The 19,606-nt window shown below is 48.1% G+C and overlaps 1 long non-coding RNA gene across 15 annotated transcripts; it reads right to left on the bottom strand.

Moving 5' to 3' along the window:
- Positions 1-3,006: 3,006 nt before the first annotated feature.
- Positions 3,007-8,801, bottom strand: LOC147992082 (uncharacterized). Of its 15 annotated transcripts, none has more exons than XR_015608013.1 (8): positions 7,650-8,801; positions 6,852-7,544; positions 6,721-6,777; positions 6,164-6,373; positions 5,802-5,987; positions 3,872-5,640; positions 3,442-3,608; positions 3,007-3,273 (listed from the first exon to the last, which is right to left on the bottom strand). It is a non-coding gene; the product is annotated as an uncharacterized LOC147992082 (long non-coding RNA). The 15 variants fall into 15 exon arrangements; XR_015608028.1 differs by having other exon boundaries at positions 3,872-3,928; positions 4,253-5,987; XR_015608025.1 differs by having other exon boundaries at positions 3,872-3,928; positions 4,202-5,987.
- Positions 8,802-19,606: the final 10,805 nt, after the last annotated feature.

Below are 19,606 nucleotides of genomic sequence, written 5' to 3' on the forward strand. Positions count from 1 at the left end.
CTATGTCGCTCTCTACTGCTATGAGGTAACTCGTGGACATATAAAAACTGGTAGAATTTGCTATAAAAATGCTAGGTGGGATTATGTAATTTGGTAGCGACTCTACGTGAAGTTTCGCCGTTCGTGCCCCAATGGCTTGTGTGGGGCCGACGAGCTATGGGCCATAGTTGGCCCATCTGACTGAGCAGACTCGCCTGGCTCCAACCCATCATCGACTACGCTTGAAAACAATTGTCACCAGCGAATGAAACGGTTTTTTAGTACCACCTCGTATATATGTTTTAAATTCAATCTGAAAGCGTACAATCACGGAAAGAAGCCAAGAAATTGAGAGTATGTTTTATTAACGTCAAATGGAAGCCATTCATTGAAGTAATAATTGTAATCGGCTAGCACAAAAAATCTGCCAGCCACTTAATTATCCTGAATCCTATTTCCTTAGCCCACACCACATATTAAGCAAGTTCCTTGTTGTAAAGGGTACCCCATCTACAACATGCAATGCAGGTATGCATCCCGTTCTTAATTTTCCCACGTAGGACACACCTTTATTATTTGTGCAGCATACACAACGTGTCTTAGGAATCTCTCTTAATAGCCTCCTATTATATTATGCAGCAAGATTGTGTTCACTTGCCCACCATAATTCACAAGCATGCATCAGGAATCCTTGCAGCAATTGCCCACCATATTTCTCAATCATGCATATTAGGAATCCCTTTTTTATTATTCCACATAGTACTATATTGTTCCTTCCTTATTTCTCGAGAATCTTTTCTTGCTTCCCTCCTTCCTTCAATACTTCCATTTTTGGGCACCCTCATCATCCTTTGATTACCAATTTCGGAGCCGGCTTATTAGGATGATTGATGACAGATCACTTGAACATGTATATAAACTAGTTTAATGCCCGTGCGTTGCCACGGGCTGACAAAAGGATCTATGACGACTCACTCAACTAAGCTCCTCGGCCATTGTATTATTGCTTTGCTATGTTGTCACCCCGCTCCAAATATGCCTTGTGTTTTCTCCTAGTTTGCCAAATTTTCATAGTCATTCCCATCGTCCCTAACCCATGGACTAAGAGATGAATATATCAAGTTGCTTGGCTTCAACTGTAGCTAGAAGTGAGTTGTTTGGATTGCCTCCCCATCCCCGCATTGTCTCTTCTGAGGTGACTCGGGAGCCAACCCTAGCTGCCACCTCCACTCACCCCCTCCTCCTTTCTCTCCTCCTCCGCCTGAGGTGGTTCTAGCGCGGTCGCGCATCACCGATAAAGGTGGCGGCTCCACCTCACGTGGAGGGCCTCGGCTCCCAGGGCGGCACCCCCAGTCGGTGGTGCGCGGCATAGTGTGGGCGGTAGGTTGTGCCGGTGGGTGTGCAGATGGGTTGTCCCTCGGTCGTGCGGGTGGCATGGGGTCGCGGTCATCGGCTGTGTGGGCAGTCGCAACTGGTCTGCCTTCCACTGAGTCCTGGTTCTGCTCTGCCCGCGGCCCGATCTACTCCGTTCTAAGCTGGCTACGATGCCTGGCCGCCGTGTACACTGTCCCCGTGTGCTGGCTCCACAGACCTGGTGGGAAGGCATGGATCCGGAGGAATCTTTTGGCCGACGTGGCGGCCACATCGATGTCGAGACCTTTTGGTGTCGACCCCCTTCCGGGAGGCTTTGGTGAGGATCTTCCCCTGTCCCCCCCCCCCTAGCGTGGGTGAAAGCCCTTGGTCCCCTGCTTTGAACGACGATGGCATCATGGTGTCGTGCTCCCTCCAGAAGGCGTCCCCCGGGATCTATTAGAGGTGGGGGAATAGTGGTGGCGTTGTCGACCTGTTCTCATCTCTGGCAACTTGTTGCTTGACTTCGGTTGGTGCTTGGTGTTGGCCCTCTTGGCCTGCCCCATGGATTGTTCCTTCGATAATCAACTCTCGACCGACGTGGTTCCTTTCTGATGCCGACGACGGTGCCAATGTGGTTGGTTACTCATTGCTTGTGGGTTCGTTTATGCTATTCTCCTTTGACAGCTTGGGCACCGTGGCTCTGGGTTCTAGGGATCCACTTTGCCGCCCGTCGGTGCAGCACCCATCGAGCCTGGGTGAAGTGTAGTGGCCCTTTGCGGAGGTGAAAACAGACCATGTTTGGTCCCTGCATGCAAATAGCGACACAATGCAAGCGCAAGGTGCTCTCTTCTCATGGTCCTGTTGGGTTGCTAGTGTTGGCACGGCGGTGGTCGGTTGAGTCTGTTCTGTTTTGTACCTTGTATCGGTTACTTCCGTTTCACTTTTATTTTCGTTTTATTGTATTGCTCTTGTAATCCTGGCTGATTGATGGCTTTGTTATTTCAATGTTGGGAAAGGTTGGGCTCGACCTTCGCCTTTTCTCTAAAAAAAGCTCTACATTACCACCCAGCTACAAATTTGCATATGTTTTCTCCAAGCTCGCCACATTGCAATACACATACCCATCATCCCTAACTTAGAATGACTTGCAACATTCGTCATCAATTCCATCCTCGAAGTTTTGACAAATTCAACAATTTTCCCATACAATTTTGCAATGATATACATAAAAGATCACAAAGTCCTCTGATTTTTTTTCCTTTCCCCTTTTAGCATTGCATGAGAGGTGATAGTTGCACTCATACAAACCCTCCTACCTCAGGATTAAAATCACATGTACAAAGAAAAATAGCCTAACAACTTCTATTATCCTAATAACTTTTTCCTCTATCAATGATCCTCTAACATAGCCAAATATCACTAATCTCCCCAAGGTTGAAGATGCAGTCAACTGCGGCATCCGTGGATGCATCTCTTCCTGTAAGAATTGGTACATCAATATGCCAAGAAAAAACATCCCTTGATAACACAAACATCTTTAGTTTCATAAGAACAAACGTCCAGTATTCATCAACAGGTAAGAAGATTCAAACAACAGGAATTTTGGAGCAAATCAGTAAATAAGTATTTGATGTGTGGTAGCAATACCTGGAAAGTACAAAAGCTACAATAGTCTGTCAAACAAACCAAAGGAATAGTAAATTGGCAATATTCATTTGATGGTAGCAACTGACCGATTATTACATCATTCCAGAGAACAAGCAGAAATAAATATGCTCCAAGCAAAAATGGGAGGTTCTGAAGGAAAAAAAAGGATAAACCTACTGGTTTCCATCACCATGAACTGAAGTCGCTGAAAATCCATTCATACAAAACCAGTTCTCCAGTGAGTCGGCACCCCTTTTGGTCTCCACTCTCCACTAAGACAAGTATGAGAGCTTGCTGCAGCAAAGGACGGCAGAAAAATGATCACTTGGAATAAAGATCTGCTTTCTCTACTTGGAGCACCTCCAGAGTACTTCCACAACTAATCTTAAGAGAAACTAAAGAACAACAAAACGTCAGAGTAAGTGATTGAATAATAAAAATAACGGACAATCAAAATATTACCTCCCTTGATCTGAACTGTCTCTTTGCACATGGAGCAGATCCATCAAGTGACTTCTTTTATCAGCCTCCTGTACAAACTCAACTCTCTGGGCAATCAACTCAGTACTTGACCTGACCCTTCCAATAGCCAGGAATATGTAGTTCTCCGGGAAGTCAAATGACATGATCTGTGTTCATAGAGTAACCTCAATGTCATTAAGAATGCAAACTGAAAACTTTTTACATAACAAAAAAATTAGAAAACATCCTACATGACAAAGATATTCAGCATAGCACAACAAACCCAATTAGAAAACTCAAATAAGTCAGCACCAGGACACAACCTTGAGTTAATGTAAGGATGGTAGAAAATTTGTGGCCCATAGAATAATGCAGCAGAACACTTCTACTAAAGCAAAAAAAATGCAGAGTAGAATTATCAGAAGTCTACCTAATGACATGATATTTATTGTTGCCGTTGCACACACAGTGGATCTTGTTCTTCCACCTATAGTTAGACAAACAAATACATGCTTGCGAAGATTGCGGAATACTTGTTATGTGGGCACGCTACATTATAGCAGGGATCAATAATTTAAAAATCATAATGCAGGTGATATTGGCACAGTTTATCAAAAAAATTAATGTGCAAATTAGCAAACGCCTTCTGTCCATAGTAGCATCAAGAGGTGAAAAACAAGTGAAATGTAGCATCATGGAACCACTGAATCAACAAGGATAGTTAGAATGCACACGTATTGGAGATGAGAACTCAGTTAACCTTTTATCTGGCACAAGCTTCACATCAGATCAGCTTCATGGAGAAACTTACTTGTCAACTTCCATCTCCGCACGACAACTTCCATCGACGATAGTGCTGATTTGCTTGATTACTTGTCAAATTCTCCTTTAATAGTAGAGATAAGTAATGGTGTAGTAGCATGTATTAAATCTAATTTTGAGGGGTTGAATACCAGATTAAATTCAATAATTCATATGATAGTAAAAAAATCATACTTATCTTTCACACTCAATATTTACTTGTCTTCTCCTTTATAACATATTGTATATCTACTTCTCACATTAATATGCTCGATACCCATGTTTTTAATCGCCAATCCCAAGTCACTACATGACCATCAGGTTATGTAGGTGCTAAACATTACAACTGATAAGCTTCTTGTAAGCAAAAATGGTTTAAAAGTCAACCTGCACACACTTTATATTGGCTTAAATTTAAAAAAAGTTGTATTTTGATCCCAAAAATTTGAACATTGCAAATTTTAGGTGAACTCTGAAATGATAGTATCTACTAGAAGCAGTGAGAATGCAGCACACAATTACATATAAAGGTAGTTGGCAGATGATCTTAACTCGCAACAACTGATATATGTGCACGTGTGTGGCATGCACACACAATTAGCTAGCTTCTTGCTAATGGTCAACAACTTACAACCAAACGAAGATGGTGGACGGTGATAACCAATAATAGTTAGCAAATTACAGGTTAATTCAAGAATTAACTAATTAATTAATAGATATTAGCTCGCAAACCAGTGACAAGCATATATGTGTAACATGAAAGCCCATCTAGCTAGATTCTTGCTCATGGTCAAGGACTAATAATTAAACTAAGACGTACTTACATATCAAGCTTGCATCCAACTATACTTAGTCCCAGGTTAGAATAATCAAAAGATATGAGTGTTTCAAAAAGAGGAATATTCTAATTCCGAACAAATTGATACCACTCTTTTAGAAAAAGAGAAGATTTGTTTCAAGCACACATGATGCCCGCGGTAGTGCTTCTTGGCGTTGTATTTAATTATAGAACCTTAAATTGGATTTCTATTAACTATGCGAGGACAGGGTAAGGTAGCGACCAACCTTGATTGCTGAAAATTATGCATCAAGAAGGGAGCAATTAGACGTTAAACTTGAAAATAAGTGTGTCATTCGTAACTTGTAATGGGGCAAAGAAGCATCTCAGTAAAAGTTTTGACCTTGCAATTAAATGCACATATCAATCATGTATGACCTGAACCTTTCAAATTCCTTAACTGAATGTCCAGATCGGTGAAATGCAGTTCCTCTAAAAAAAATTGAATGAGAGTGATTGTAGGTACAGTAGTATGACCAGAAGTATGGTTGATGAAACTACAGGTTACTGTCCAGAATCATATTCTTGGGCTCTGCATTGCCATGTGCATACCAAGGTGCCTGAAACCCCAAAGTGATTATCTCCCAAATAATTACTAAACCAAACAGGAAGATGATGAAGGATTCCAATAGCTAAATTAACATACAAGTATTAATAGCAACACTTCAGCATGAGAAATAGAAGATTAAAAAGAGGAGGCATAATATGTGGTATCATTTACCTTAGACTGAAGCTTGGTTAAAAAGAGTGCAGTCACCGATTAAGCTTCGTTCCTCATAGCAGCTAGAAATCATTACATCCAAATTGTGGCACATCACACTTTTTTTACATCATTCCACTACGGCGCTGCTTCAAAGAATTATTGTGTCTGGACCACAACGCCAACGGAACCCATCCCGCCCAACAACTGTGAGATGAAGTGAGCAGTTAAAGTAAAGATAAATCATGGAATGAGAGTATATACCGACAACCGTACTCTGTAGTGAGCAGTTAAAGTAAAGATAAACAGGCAGCAAACGACACATCAAGATCAAGCGAATAATAATTAGATCATATCACGATGAGGAGAGCATGTGCCACTACCTTGTCAGGTTATATGTCAATGATGGAACTGATTACTCATCGGCGTCGGAGCGTCAATGGCCAGCATGTCTCCAGAGCCAGTGAAGGCTGCTGGTGTAGTAGGAGAGGAGGTCACTCCTGGTCTGCTTGGCTATAAGGCGGTGAAGCAAGAGGAAATACACGTCGCCCCTGCGGCGGAGGTGGGGTCCATGTGGCCTCCAGCCACGACACCTGTGACGACACACAAAACAATCAAGAAGAGGAATAACTACCAGCCTTGATAGGAAAAGGACACGAAGGATCGGGAAAACCGAGCGAGTTATTGCAAAATAGAGGAGGACGGAACATATTGGTTTCTTGACTGGACTATCAAATATCGCAGAGGCATTTTCCTGTGTGAGGGTGGTGATCAGTGTTAGTGTGTTAACCGATATGACTTCGGCAATGGTAGATGCTCTGAACTCATTGTCAGCACAAAGCACGGTACATTTATAATGAATTCATAGGTCAAATAATCTAATATGCATAGAAAGAAAATGCAGCTGCTGGAAGCTGAACCAAGTTAGTGATAAAAATACCTTATACGTTCAACTTCTCCTCCTCTTTCTTCAGCAAGACTACAGAGGTGCACTTGGCTGCAGGGTCAATGTGGAAAAGCTTAGCTACATCAGGACTGGTAGTATGGTAGAAGTTGAATGTTTCTTCCAACCTTGAAGCAGCAGCAAACTCATTACTTCGAGCACCCTACAACATTTGACATGATTTATTGACCACCACACCGCAGTCTGCAATATATAAACTTCAGGAACTGCTACTCTTAGTAAAGGTACACATATGACTGCTTTTCTTGGTAGTTAGTAGCCACGATTGGTGGTTGGAATATTAATTAAGCCGGCCATACGACAGTACTGCTACTCTTAGTCATCTTTCAAACACATCAAATTTGACATATCTACAGAGAATATAATGTTAAGCAAACGAATGGAAGAAAAAGAATAGCATAAGATTGTAGAAAATAGGATGACAACAGAGCTCAGCGTTATGAAAATACATCAAATTTGGGCCTAATATTGTTAAAATAGGATGACAACAGAGTTCATGTCCAAGCATTGATGAACACCATTTGGCCTTATGAAAATAAGAACCCAGTGTGAACTTGACCAGATCAAAAAAATATTAGGCCCAAATAGCTGGAGATTAACTAATCAAGCTAACTTTCTGTATTAGCGCATCTGGCCGAAATCAATTAGTGAATCTATGTTGTTTCACGTGAGTGTACGGGAAGAAGTAATCAGCAAGAAGGCGTGCTATCTGGCCGTGCAAACAAAGATAAGAAAATTACTTAGCTTGATCAATCTGCAGCTTGCCGATTCCTTTCCGGCCGGATGGGCATGTCTGGCTGCTGCGCAATACAGTACAAAGCAAGCAAGCTGGATCGAATCAGGTTTTCAGTGAATCACAGGGGGAGACATGGGGCAGTGGAAGGTGAGGACTGCAACATTGATACCTTCAGCAAGGAAACGGCCTGCCGGTGCTGCCATCGACAACTCCGGCCATTGCCGGAGTTCAGCTTTCGCCGGCAACCTTAACCATCCAACCAGTGGACCCGAGTAGCCCACCTCGCCAACCCTCACCGTGTAAGACCAGCGCGCCTACAGCCCCTCCAACCACCGACCATCCCCTTCCGGCCGCCTGGACACCGTAGCAGCAGATCGAGCCAGAGAAACGGCCACTTCGCGCTGCCATGCCCAGATCCGCGCCAGCCCTCACGTGCCGCCGCAGCAGCCGCACGCCCCGCACAGCCGCGCCAAGGAGCACGTCCAAGAACGCCCGCCCTCTGGAGGCCAGCAGCGCCATCAGCAGGGACGCCCGCCTCCACAGACAGCCAGATCTGGCCGGCCCGCCTGCCCACTCGAGCAGCAGGGCGCCACTAGACCAACGGCCGAGGCCGCATCAACTCTGGCGCCCTGCGCCGCACGCCGGCGACGCGCCCGCGAGCCTCCTTGCGGCCCGGAGCACGGGCGCTCCGGCCCACGCCCTCCAGATCGACGCCCTGCTCCACGGCGCCCTCCACCACACAGCCACGGCGCCACGCCCTCCCGCACGCTGCGACGAGCTCGCCTGCACGGGATACGCCGCACCTCTACGCGCAGACACCGCGCAGTGCATCCTCCGGGCCGATCAGGCAGCCATGGCCTACAAAAACGGACGAAGGGCCCCACCGTCGCCTTCCTTGGAGGTGACGCGGGCTTCGTCGGCCGCTCCTCCGACGACGGCGAGACGAAGGGCAGGGAGATAGGGTGGCGGAGCGCGTGATCTAGGGTTTCCCCTGTGCCGTCAGGCAGGGCGACGGCGGAGCGGGAGATGGGGCGGCGGCGGTGGAGCGGGAGACGAGGGAAGAGAGAGGTCGCAGCGGGAGGGGGTGGATCGAGAGGAGGGGCGGCGGGTTTTTTTTACCTGGGAGGTGAGATGTGGGGGGCGGGCGGCGCCGGGAGCCGGGGAGGAGGTCGGGGGCTGGCGGCGTCGGGCGGAGGCGAAGGGATGTGGAGGGCGGCGGCGAAGGGACGAAGGGCGGCGGTGGGCGAACGAGGGCAGAGAGTCGGGCGACTGTTTCTCACTCGAGGGCACGATACCTCGGTCGTACGTGCGGGAGTTTGGTCAGCGATTTTTTCGTTGGTTAATCTTCGTCGGTTTGTTTTCGTGACAGATAGGTTCTACCGGAGGTTAGGCGTGTAGGGGCGGATGGGGATTTGGCTGGAGGGTTTTTTTTGGTTTTTCGCGGCTGAGCGGAAGGTGGAAGGAAGTATCAAAAAAATACCAAAAAAATCAAGTGAGGTGGGACAAAAATAAAACCCGAAACGCAACCTACCAACTGAGACATTAGGAGTAGAGATTGATGATTGTCCTTGTAAAAGGGCGAGGTGGTACTATTTTTTAAGTAAAACAAAGCGTATCAAAGCAACATAGACTGACCTAGTTCAGTTGGCTAATGCTAAAGGAATCGGCTAGAAGGTTGTGAGTTCAAATCCTATCGTAAGTGTGTATTTTTTTTTCTCCCCGCGTTGCACTGAAGCTGGGCCGCCAACGGACAGCCAGAAGGCCCAAGTCTTTGACGTTCCTACCAGCCATTAATAGACAGCCAGAAGGCCCAAGTCTTTGACATACCGATTGGAACGTAGAATTTTTGACGTACGGGTGATATATGTATTAGTACCACCTCGTATATATGTTTTAAATTCAAACTGAAATCCTATCGCAAGTGTGTATTTTTTTTTTCTCCCCGCGTTGCACTGAAGCTGGGCCGCCAACGGACAGCCAGAAGGCCCAAGTCTTTGACGTTCCTACCAGCCATTAACAGACAGCCAGAAGGCCCAAGTCTTTGACATACCGATTGGAACGTAGAGTTTTTGACGTACGGGTGATATATGTATTAGTACCACCTCGTATATATGTTTTAAATTCAAACTGAAAGCGTAAAATCATGGAAAGAAGCGTATTGTGACGGTGAACCCACGTAGACAATCCATACTTTATTATTAGGGAAAGACTAGCAAAAAAGCCCGTGTGTTGCAACATGATAACAAAAATGGCAACGTTCAAATCAATGCATTGAGAACATAATATTTATAGTTACTATAAATAATGTACATCTCACCTTATTAATTCAAATCAAATAAAACTGATCGCTGGATGCACTTAAGACTTTGTAAACTCGACAACAAAAAATAGTTATTAATTATACAATATAGCTTGCAAACTCAACAGCAGAAAATAATTTTAGCATCTGTAACATTTTGCAGTAATCAGTCTCCATCACGCTTGGCTTTCCGGCTACCAAAATATTATCCGGCCTTCCATGGCGTTCCGGCCTAAGTTGCAGCACTCAAAAGATGCAAGAAAGCCTCATCATCAGTCACATACATTGCATTGCCTCTTTATTCGCACACCAAAGTCACTTGTTATTAGTTGCACCGATTCTCTGCTACTCGATGGATTAGTGTTTGTGATGCTAGTTGTTGGCTTGAGTGATTTGCCGCTGGATGATTGCATACACTACCTGTTGATTTTCCAAAAAAAAAGAAACCTGTTATACGCTCCAATCTCCAAGGCTCCTAGTTAAAGGAGCAGGACGGCTAGGTAAATCATGGGCGGCAACATTGTTGGCGAGCGCTCCGGGTGGCTATCATCCAGCCAGAGCATGCAGCGCCCAAGAAGCCCTCCTTGTCTAACTTGCTAGTGCTGCGGACGCTGGGGAGGTTGCAAGCGAGCTTGAAGACTTTCAGACTGCCGGCGGTGAGAAGGTCGCGCACATAATCAGGCTGCGTGTCGGGCACCAAGAAGTCAGGCCACACCACACTACAAGTACCTAGACGAAGTGTCCGTGGGATCGGTCTCTGTTGGCCCAGACCCAACGCCGAGTACTTTCCGACGACAGGAGACGATCGATGACCAAGCGAAGCTTGCTGATTGTCCTGATTTCTACCCCAAGCAGCCGAAACAATACGCAGCACAAAGCTAGCCTCAACTTGATTGATTGTAGCAAAAGCAGCACGCACGTACAACAGCACCAGATCGATCCTTGCTTTGATCGATAGCTGCAGCTGTAACATACTACTACGCGCGTACGCACACACACCGGCGTAATGTATTTCCTTCACAAATCCACGGTGCAAGTTACAAGCTGGTCCGGGGTACACATGTATATATTAGCTAGCTAGCCAATATTAATTTTACTTGGTGTCTAACTCTAAACCTACACGGACACATATATGCACTTGTTGGTTGTTGCACACGTACACATATGGAACTTCCAGGTCGTGTTTAACACCAACAACCTCCTCATCCGGCGGCTACGTGTGTTGTTCTTCCGCCTCCACCGGATCCACCCCTCAGGCCCAATCCCTACCCGTACAACCTCGGATAAAGATATGTAGGTAAAATAATACCACCTTGGATGTAGAAAATAATATAGGCGAAAAAAACTGAAAGCGTAAATTCACGGAAAGAAGTGTATTGTGACGGTGAACCCACGGAGTCAATCTGTGCTTTATTATTAGGGATAGATTATTAGGGAGAGAATTGTGTTCGTTTCGTATTTGCTCCTCCACGGCACCGTGAGCCGGCTCAATCACACTGCAACCCGGCCTTGTTGCGCTTGCTCCTCACCGATCTCCAAGTAAATTGCACCAGAAGATGGGAATTTATCGAGCGAGAGATAAAAACAACAGAAATGTCTACCGTAGGCGCATCGGTAGTTTCTGTGTCACCCTTCACGATTGTGTGCTCCGGGAGGTTCGCCCTCAACACTGTTGCTTCACTTGGAGTAACGAGAGAGAAAAACCCGCCATGAAGCTAGCTGGCAGGTGACCCAGGGGGTAACCCTAAGCGTCGGGCGATCCCTTCCTTGACACTCTTTCCTCCCTCGCCGCTGCCAGCAGCGCCGCCGGGCGAAGCCTTCGCCCGACCGGCAATAATGGCGGCGCCGGGGCTCCTCTCCCCTTCATCGTTTTCCTGGCACGGGATGGCCTGATCGAATGAAGGCGTTGAGCTAGTGTGGGGCACGGCGGAGTGGCGATGGGCACTCCTGGCGGTGGCGTGTGCAGTCGGTGCGTCGACAACATGGTGGCGTTCTCGCGGCGCAGTGTGGTGGTGGTTGCGTCCTGCGCAAGATTTGGCGGCTGCGTGCGTCAACCGCTTCAAGTCGGATGCCTCTCGATCCAGTGCTTCGAGGCTGGAGGCCAACGCAAGGTGGTGGCTTCTATCGTTGTTCAGGTCAGATCCTCCTAGATCTGGCTTGGCAGCCCGGTTTGGGTGCTCCGGTGTTTCTGCTGGGTTGTTGCTCTGATCTGGATGTCCTTCTTGATCCTCCTTTTTGAAGGGTTGAGCACACATGGCACTCTCGTCTCCGTATGTTTCGGTTGACTGCTCTTTGCCAAATCTGGAGTAGACAGAGGTTCCTGGCAAGGATGGGGACCGGAGGAAACTTTGGTCGGCTAGCTCGACCCGGCATCGGCGGCGGCTTTGGCATCGTTACCCTCTTTGGAGGCGAAGTCGAGGTCCATCTTATCCACCTCTGACTCCCCTCCCGGATGAAAGTCCAAAATCCGTCTTGGATTGAGTGGCGGCGGTGCCCTGCGTGTCGTGTCCTCCATGGAGGCGCCGTCTTGGGAGGCTTGGGCATTCGGGAGAGTGGTACTATGGGTGGTGGGCTCTACGTGATAGCTGCAGCCGAGATGGTGTGGAGGTTGGTAGGAGGAGCGGCGTTGGATCTACCACGTCGACGACGACGAGTATTCATGGCATGGTGCAGCTGGATCTCGACGACGGATGTGTCTGGATGGACGAGCGCAGGACGGTAAAGCTTTTGGCACTATGGTGGCTTCGACGGCAGGCCTGACAAGGTCGTTGCATCAGTACTTGCTCTGAAGATGGATTGGTGAAAGACAGCGACGACGACCCATGAGAGTGTGTCAGACCGGTTTGTGCCTCAGACCCGGTACGTGGCTTGATTGGGGCCTCCGGCTTTAGATGTTAGGCTTATGTGAGAGGTTTGGGTATTCGGCTCACAATTTATGCACCCCTACATCAAGTGGATAGAAGTAGCGACATATGTTACTAAGATGGTGTATTGAACATATTGATGTACTACTTTATAAGGCCTTTGTGAATAATTAATAAAATGGTTGCATGCATCTTCCAAATGCAGAGACCGGAGGTAATCCTTCTTTTCTGAAAAAAATGAAGGTAGCTGGCATTTTTCGCAATGCGTAATATATTACAATAATCCTATTAATCCATAACAGTTTCAATCCCTCACAGATGAGTGCAAAAATGTCACAGAAGTGCATGTGTGAGCTTTTCTCACGGAGGAAGACACTCCCTGTCTGTTGTTGGAATTGCACGATGTATTGCTCTCGTGCATAGGCACGTATATATGATGTACAACGGTGGGCCACGGACCTCAACTATACAAGGAACTAGGAGGCGGGCCTAATACACAATATGCACATAACACATATACTCAACACCCCCCCCCCCCCCCCGCGCAGTTGAAGCGGCACCGCGGCTGACGCAAAGGCTGGACCGAAACTCCTCAAATGACGCCATAGTCAAGCCCTTGGTCATGATATCGGCAAATTGTTGGGAAGTAGGGACGTGCAAAACGCGAATATGGCCAAGGGCCAACTGTTCCCGAACAAAATGAATATCCAACTCAATATGCTTGGTCCGTCGATGATGCACCGGGTTAGCGGAGAGGTAGACCGCCGAGACGTTGCCGCAGTAGACCACCGTGGCACGGTCAACAGGGCAAGAGAGCTCCTGAAGCAGCTGGCGGAGCCACGGACACTCAGCGATGGTGTTGGCCACCGCACGATACTCAGCCTCAGCACTGGAACGAGAGACTGTAGGCTGCCACTTGGACGACCACGAGATGAGTGAGGGTCCAAGATAGACACAATAGCCCAAAGTGGAGCGACGAGTGTCAGGGCAGCCTGCCCAGTCTGCATCGGAGTAGGCGGTGAGGGCGGTGTCGGGGGAGGCGTGAAATGTGACGCCAAGATCCATAGTGCCACAGATATAGCGAAGAATCCGCTTGACGGCAGCCCAATGAACGTCTCGAGGAGCATGCATATGAAGACACACCTGTTGCACAGCATACTGGATCTCCGGGCGAGTCAGAGTGAGGTACTGAAGAGCACCAATGATAGACCGATAGAAGACAACATCCGAAGCAGGAGAACCATCCGTGGCAGAAAGCTTGGCCTTCGTATCAACAGGCGTAGCGGCCGGCTTGCAGTTAAGCATGTCGGCGCGCTCGAGGAGCTCGTGAGCGTACTTCCGCTAATGAAGGAAGAAGCCATCCGGACGGCGCACCACCTCGACACCGAGGAAGTAGTGCAAAGGACCCAAGTCCTTGATGGCGAACTCAGCGCGAAGACGAGCCGTGAGCTGACCGAGGAGACCAGCCGTACATGCCGTCAGGATGATGTCGTCGACATAGAGCAGCAAGTAGGCCGTGTCAGAGCCCTAATGATAGACGAAGAGCGAGACATCCGAGCGGGTAGAGCGGAACCCAAGTTGATGGAGAAACGCCGCGATGCGCTGGTACCAAGCGCGCGGAGCCTGCTTGAGTCCGTACAAGGACCGCGAAAGCAGGCACACGTGTCGGGAAGCGTCAGGTCAACAAACCCGGTGGGCTGCTGACAGAAGACCTGCTCCTCGAGGTGACCATGAAGGAAGGCGTTGGAGACGTCCATCTGGTGCACCGGCCAAGCACGGGAGACCGCAAGATGGAGAACCATGCGTATCGTGCCGGGCTTGACGACCGGAGCGAAGGTGTCCGTGAAGTCGATGCCAGCACGCTGTCGGAAGCCACGAACAACCCAGCGCGCTTTGTAGCGATCAAGGGTACCATCAGGACGGAGCTTGTGTTTGAAGACCCACTTCCCGGTAATCACGTTGGCGTGCCGGGGACGGGGAACAAGCTGCCACGTCTGGTTGCGCAGCGGGTCATCAAACTCCTCTTGCATTGCAGCCATCCAGAGCGGGTCACGAAGAGCGGCTCGAACGGAGGACGGCAACGGCGACGGCTCAGAGGTGGACGCCGCATGGACGTAGTCATTCGAGGCGTAGCGTGAGCTCGGGCGAAAAACGCCCGTACGAGCGCGGGTGACCGGGCCGATCACAGGCGCCGAGGGAGCCGTGGGGGCCGAGGGCGCCAACGTCAGAGGCGCCGTGGGAGCCGCGGGCACTGGAGGAGCCGCAGGGGCCGCGGGCACCAACGTCGGGGGGGGGGGGGGCGAGGGCGCCAGCGCCGCGGCTGTAGGAGGCGCCGCATGCAGGGGTGCGCCTCAAAGCCAGGGGCGGGCCAAGAGAGGCGCGCGAGCGCCCTGGGAGAGGCGTCGAGGAGCCCGCGTCATTAGTGGCGGGAGGAACAGCCGGGGGTACCTGGTGAAATGGAAACACATGCTCATCAAAGTAAACGTGTCGGGAAGTGAACACACGATGGGAGACGGGATCATAGCACCGATATCCCTTGGAGTTGGAGGGGTAGCCTATGAAGATGCAAGTGACAGATCGAGGTGCAAGCTTGTGAAAAGCAGTGTCGGCAGTGTTGGGATAGCAAAGACACCCAAAAATACGCAAGTCGTCATAAGACGGGGGCGTACCAAAGAGAAGATGGTGAGGTGCGTAGTTCCATCATGGGCGGCAAGGTCTAATGTTAAGAAGAAGTGATGCAGTGGCGAGTGCGTCCGGCCAGAAACGAGACGGCACGTTGGCATGAAACAGGAGCGTGCGAACGCAGTCATTCAAAGTGTGAAGGACGCGTTCGGTTCGACCGTTCTGCTGTGAAGTGTACGGGCATGTGAGGCGGAAAACTGTACCGTGATGCGACAAAAAGGTGCGGAAAGCGAGGTTGTTGAACTCTTTTCCATTCTCCGTATAAAACGCAAGGATGTGACGCCCAAACTGCGTGCGGACATAGGAGTAAAAGGCCGTCAAGGTAGAGAGTGCATCCGACTTTCTGCGCAAAGGAAAAGTCCACACATAGTGAGAATAATCATCAAGAATGATTAGATAATATAAATAGCCCGAGTTACTGGGAACCGTAGAAGTCCACACATCGCTATGAATCAACTGAAAAGGAAAAGAAGCAATGGTGGTGGAATTAGTAAACGGCAGGCGAACATGTTTGCCGACTCGACAAGCATGACAAGTGTGATCCTCGATCTTATTGCAACTGAAACTGAAACTCTTAAGAATATGACAAAGTGTGACGGGGTTGGGATGACCCAAGCGAGTGTGCCAGAGATCGACGCCAACGGAGAGAGCAACAGGTGCGGTGGTGGTGGATGAAGGCGAGTGCACCGGATAGAGCTCGTCGGGGTTGTCACATCGATGAAATACCATCCTGATTCGAGCGTCTTTAACACAAAAACCAAGCTCGTCAAATTCAACGGTAACAGGATTTTCACGAGTGAAACAACGAACGGAAATGAGATTCTTAATAAGATGAGGTGATACAAGTATGTTAGACAAAGATAATGGAGTGGAAATAGAAGGAAAAGAAGTGTGCCCAACATATGTGATAGAAAGTGTGGAATCGTCGCCGACAATGATGCGGCGGTCGGTGGAGACAGGAGTGAAGAAGGCAAGGTTATCAGGATGAGCAAACATGTGAGCCGTAGCACCGGTGTCCATGTACCAATCACCACCTCCAGTGTAGTTGTTCAGTGTAGTAGCGGCATGCAGCCCGGTGAGGAGCACCAGGTCCCAGGGTGCCGGCGGCAGGGCCGGCGAGAGGGACGAAGACGCCATGAGGAAGCCGTAGCCGCCGCTCAACGATGGCGGTGGGTACGCTCCATACAGCCCCGGCTGCAACTGCGGTGCCGGGTAGGCCGGATGGCCTGCCGGAAAAACTTGTGGGCCCACTGACAGATGCTGCAAGTGTTGGGCGCCGTCTGACTGCTACCCAGTGGACGAGTGCTGGCCCGCTGACGATCCCCACGAATGCTCGGGAGACTCATACGCGAAAGGAGCCCCGTACGCAAGCAGAGACCTATACATGGATGCGGGCGGAGTCCCATATACCCTGTATGTGAGAATAGGCACATCCTAGGTGGTGGCCGCCCCGTATGACGGTGGGGCCGCGCCGTAGGGCGCCGGCGATGGGACTACTAAGGCGGTGGCAGACGGGCCTGGTGACGCCATTGCTGATCCGACGACGGCAATCGGCGCAGTTGGACGGCGGTAGCGACGTGCGGCCGCGCGAGTAGTGCGTCGCGCGGCTGGCGGCTAGCGGGGGATGCAGCAGCCGCTAGCGACACAAGCCAGCCAATTGATTCCGTCCGATGATGCGTATGACACAGGAGCAAGCAGGCAGACTAGCTAGTGGATCGATTCCTGCTGGACACTCACGCATGAGTAGTAGCTAGCATAATCAGCTTAGCTAGTGAAGCAGCGACGCGGGATCGAGGTGGCGGCTGGAGTGGAGATGGCGCGCGGGGCTGGCGTGAAGGAGCGAACCGGCAACGCGAGGTAGCGATCGGGAAAAGCGCGAGGAGCGGTGGCCGGCGTGGATGGCGCGCGGGCGGCGGCGAAAGACTAGGGTTAGAACCCGGAAACTTATATCATGTATGTTGTTGGAATTGTATGATGTATTGCTCTCGTGCATAGACACGTATATATGATGTACAACGATGGGCCACGAACCTCAACTATACAAAAAACTAGGAGGCAGGCCTAATACACAATATACATATAACACATATACTCAACACTCCCGCTGCGGCGACACGGGAAACCCTAGTTGCGCTGCCGGAACCCACCCTACCATCTTCCCCACTGGGCCGCCGCCGAAGGGGATGCCGGCAAAGCTGAAGTACTTCCATGTCCCCTCGTCGAACTCGTCCACGCCGCTGTCGTCCCTGGCAGTATTATACAAGATCAGCCGCGGCGTTGGCATCGACAGGGGATCCTCCTCGACCGTAGAAAGTGAACTAGGCATGTCCTACGCAATCATGAGCAAATGAAGTTTCTTCTCCCTTGCCGAGAAGAATTCAGGATGAAGTGTTCAAGAAAGTTGGAACAATTAATGGGCACAATCGGCTTGCAAGTTGCAACTACACATGAATCTACCGTGGCAACTCAATAAGATGATTCTTTCTCGAAGAAATTGGAAAATTTGTCTAATTGTCTTTTCAATCAGCTTGTTGGGGAGAGACAACAAAACAGAAGTGAAACTCTTAAGCTTGTTGGGGAGTACTAATTATGTTACTCTTGACTAACTATGTTAGTGATTGGTCTCAACCGCCAGATCATTCGTAGGAGCGGTATCAGTTGAGCCTACACATGAGGAGGTTACTGGTAGTTACATTGATGAACTTTGACCAATCCAAGCGGTGCATGGACACCTCTCTTGAGCAATGAAGTTTTGGTCTCAACATCCTTCTTCCCAAGTTGCACAAGCAAATTTCATAGTTGTAATTACGATACTTCTAGCAGTATGATTGACATCCTACTTATATACCACAGTGGAAATGCAAAGTGTACTCCGTACTACATGTCCTGGGTTTGAGACTCAGGAAGCACAATTTTTTTCAGTTTCAATGTTTTAGTCCCATTTCAAAATATATAGCAGGGGTTTGCACATATATATGCTTTCTATGTTTGTAGTTACTTTATTGAACTTACATGTGGTCTATTTATTTTTGTATATGTGTTAACTTACATGCCTTGATGAATATTCTGAGCACTTTGAGACTTTTTCAGGAGCACTATTAGCTGGTAGTTTGAGCACTTTCAGAATAAGAAATGAATACTTTTAGCAAAGATTAGTTTGAGAAAAACAATTAGTTAATTTTCTATTTATATTAAAAAAATGGAACCCGTCTTGCATTGTTTGCGACACTAAAAACCGTCGTCGAATATGCACATGCTTACTGACGGTCAAATGTGTTGCCTAAAATCAGACTCACCAAAGTTGTCGAGGGCGCTTCTACCGGGAGGAAATCAGCTGGTGACTGTATCCGTCCCAGAAAGTGATCTTAGGCAACGATTTGTTTTCCATCACAATGATTTTCGTTACAGAATAACACACATTTTCTAGTGACTACATACCACTTTTCATAATTACAAAACAAAAAAAGGTAGGCTCCATCCTAGATGTCTGGATTTTCATAGCATAAGCAAGTATGTTCATGAACATGGTTCTAATGAATATACGACACAAAATGCATATCGCCACACCAAACCAAAGTTCTCTTTGTATTTTCCTGCCAGTGATGGATGTAATCGAGGAGCTAGGTGTATTATCATAAGGTAGGTTTGATGCAGAGCATTTCCTTGAGAATTTCTGTTCGAGCTAACTACATGATAGATCATAGATGAATAAGCTAGGGTTGATGCAAAGTGTTCCCTTGAGGACTATTGTGGTTTTGGTTGTGAATGCATTTATTATTTGTCCAAGATATGTCTAACTGACTTCCTCGGGGTGGAAATGGTTCCACGTGGATTATTCACTTGCTATAATTGCTAAAGGTGAAATGCTTAATAGTAACAAAAATGAAATGTTTTATCTTTGCTAAAATATCCAACACTAAGTACAAATATTGCATATACCAATCAAGATTCCATCCATACCAAAGCCAATTTGAAACAAATTAACATTGGGAATGCACCGCCAACGTCAAGAGCTTGATAGCAAGTAAAAGAGACATGTGGTACTGAATTATACAAAACATAACATTACATACACAACAAATATCACTAACGTTGAAAGAAGGCATTCCAATATTTGTTGGATTGTTGAAATACAATAGTTTGCTTACTGGAAATCATTTGGCAACCACATTCCCACTATGCGTAGAAAGGCTTACAAATCCAAAAGCTGAATTTGTCAATGTTATTTGGCTTGTATTATGGATTCCAATTCTAGTCAATTCAATCTGGCTCTTTTTTAAT

Source organism: Triticum urartu, chromosome 1A (genome assembly GCF_056163025.1).
Source record: "Triticum urartu cultivar PI428250 chromosome 1A, HENAU_Tu73, whole genome shotgun sequence".
Lineage (NCBI taxonomy): Eukaryota > Viridiplantae > Streptophyta > Magnoliopsida > Poales > Poaceae > Triticum > Triticum urartu.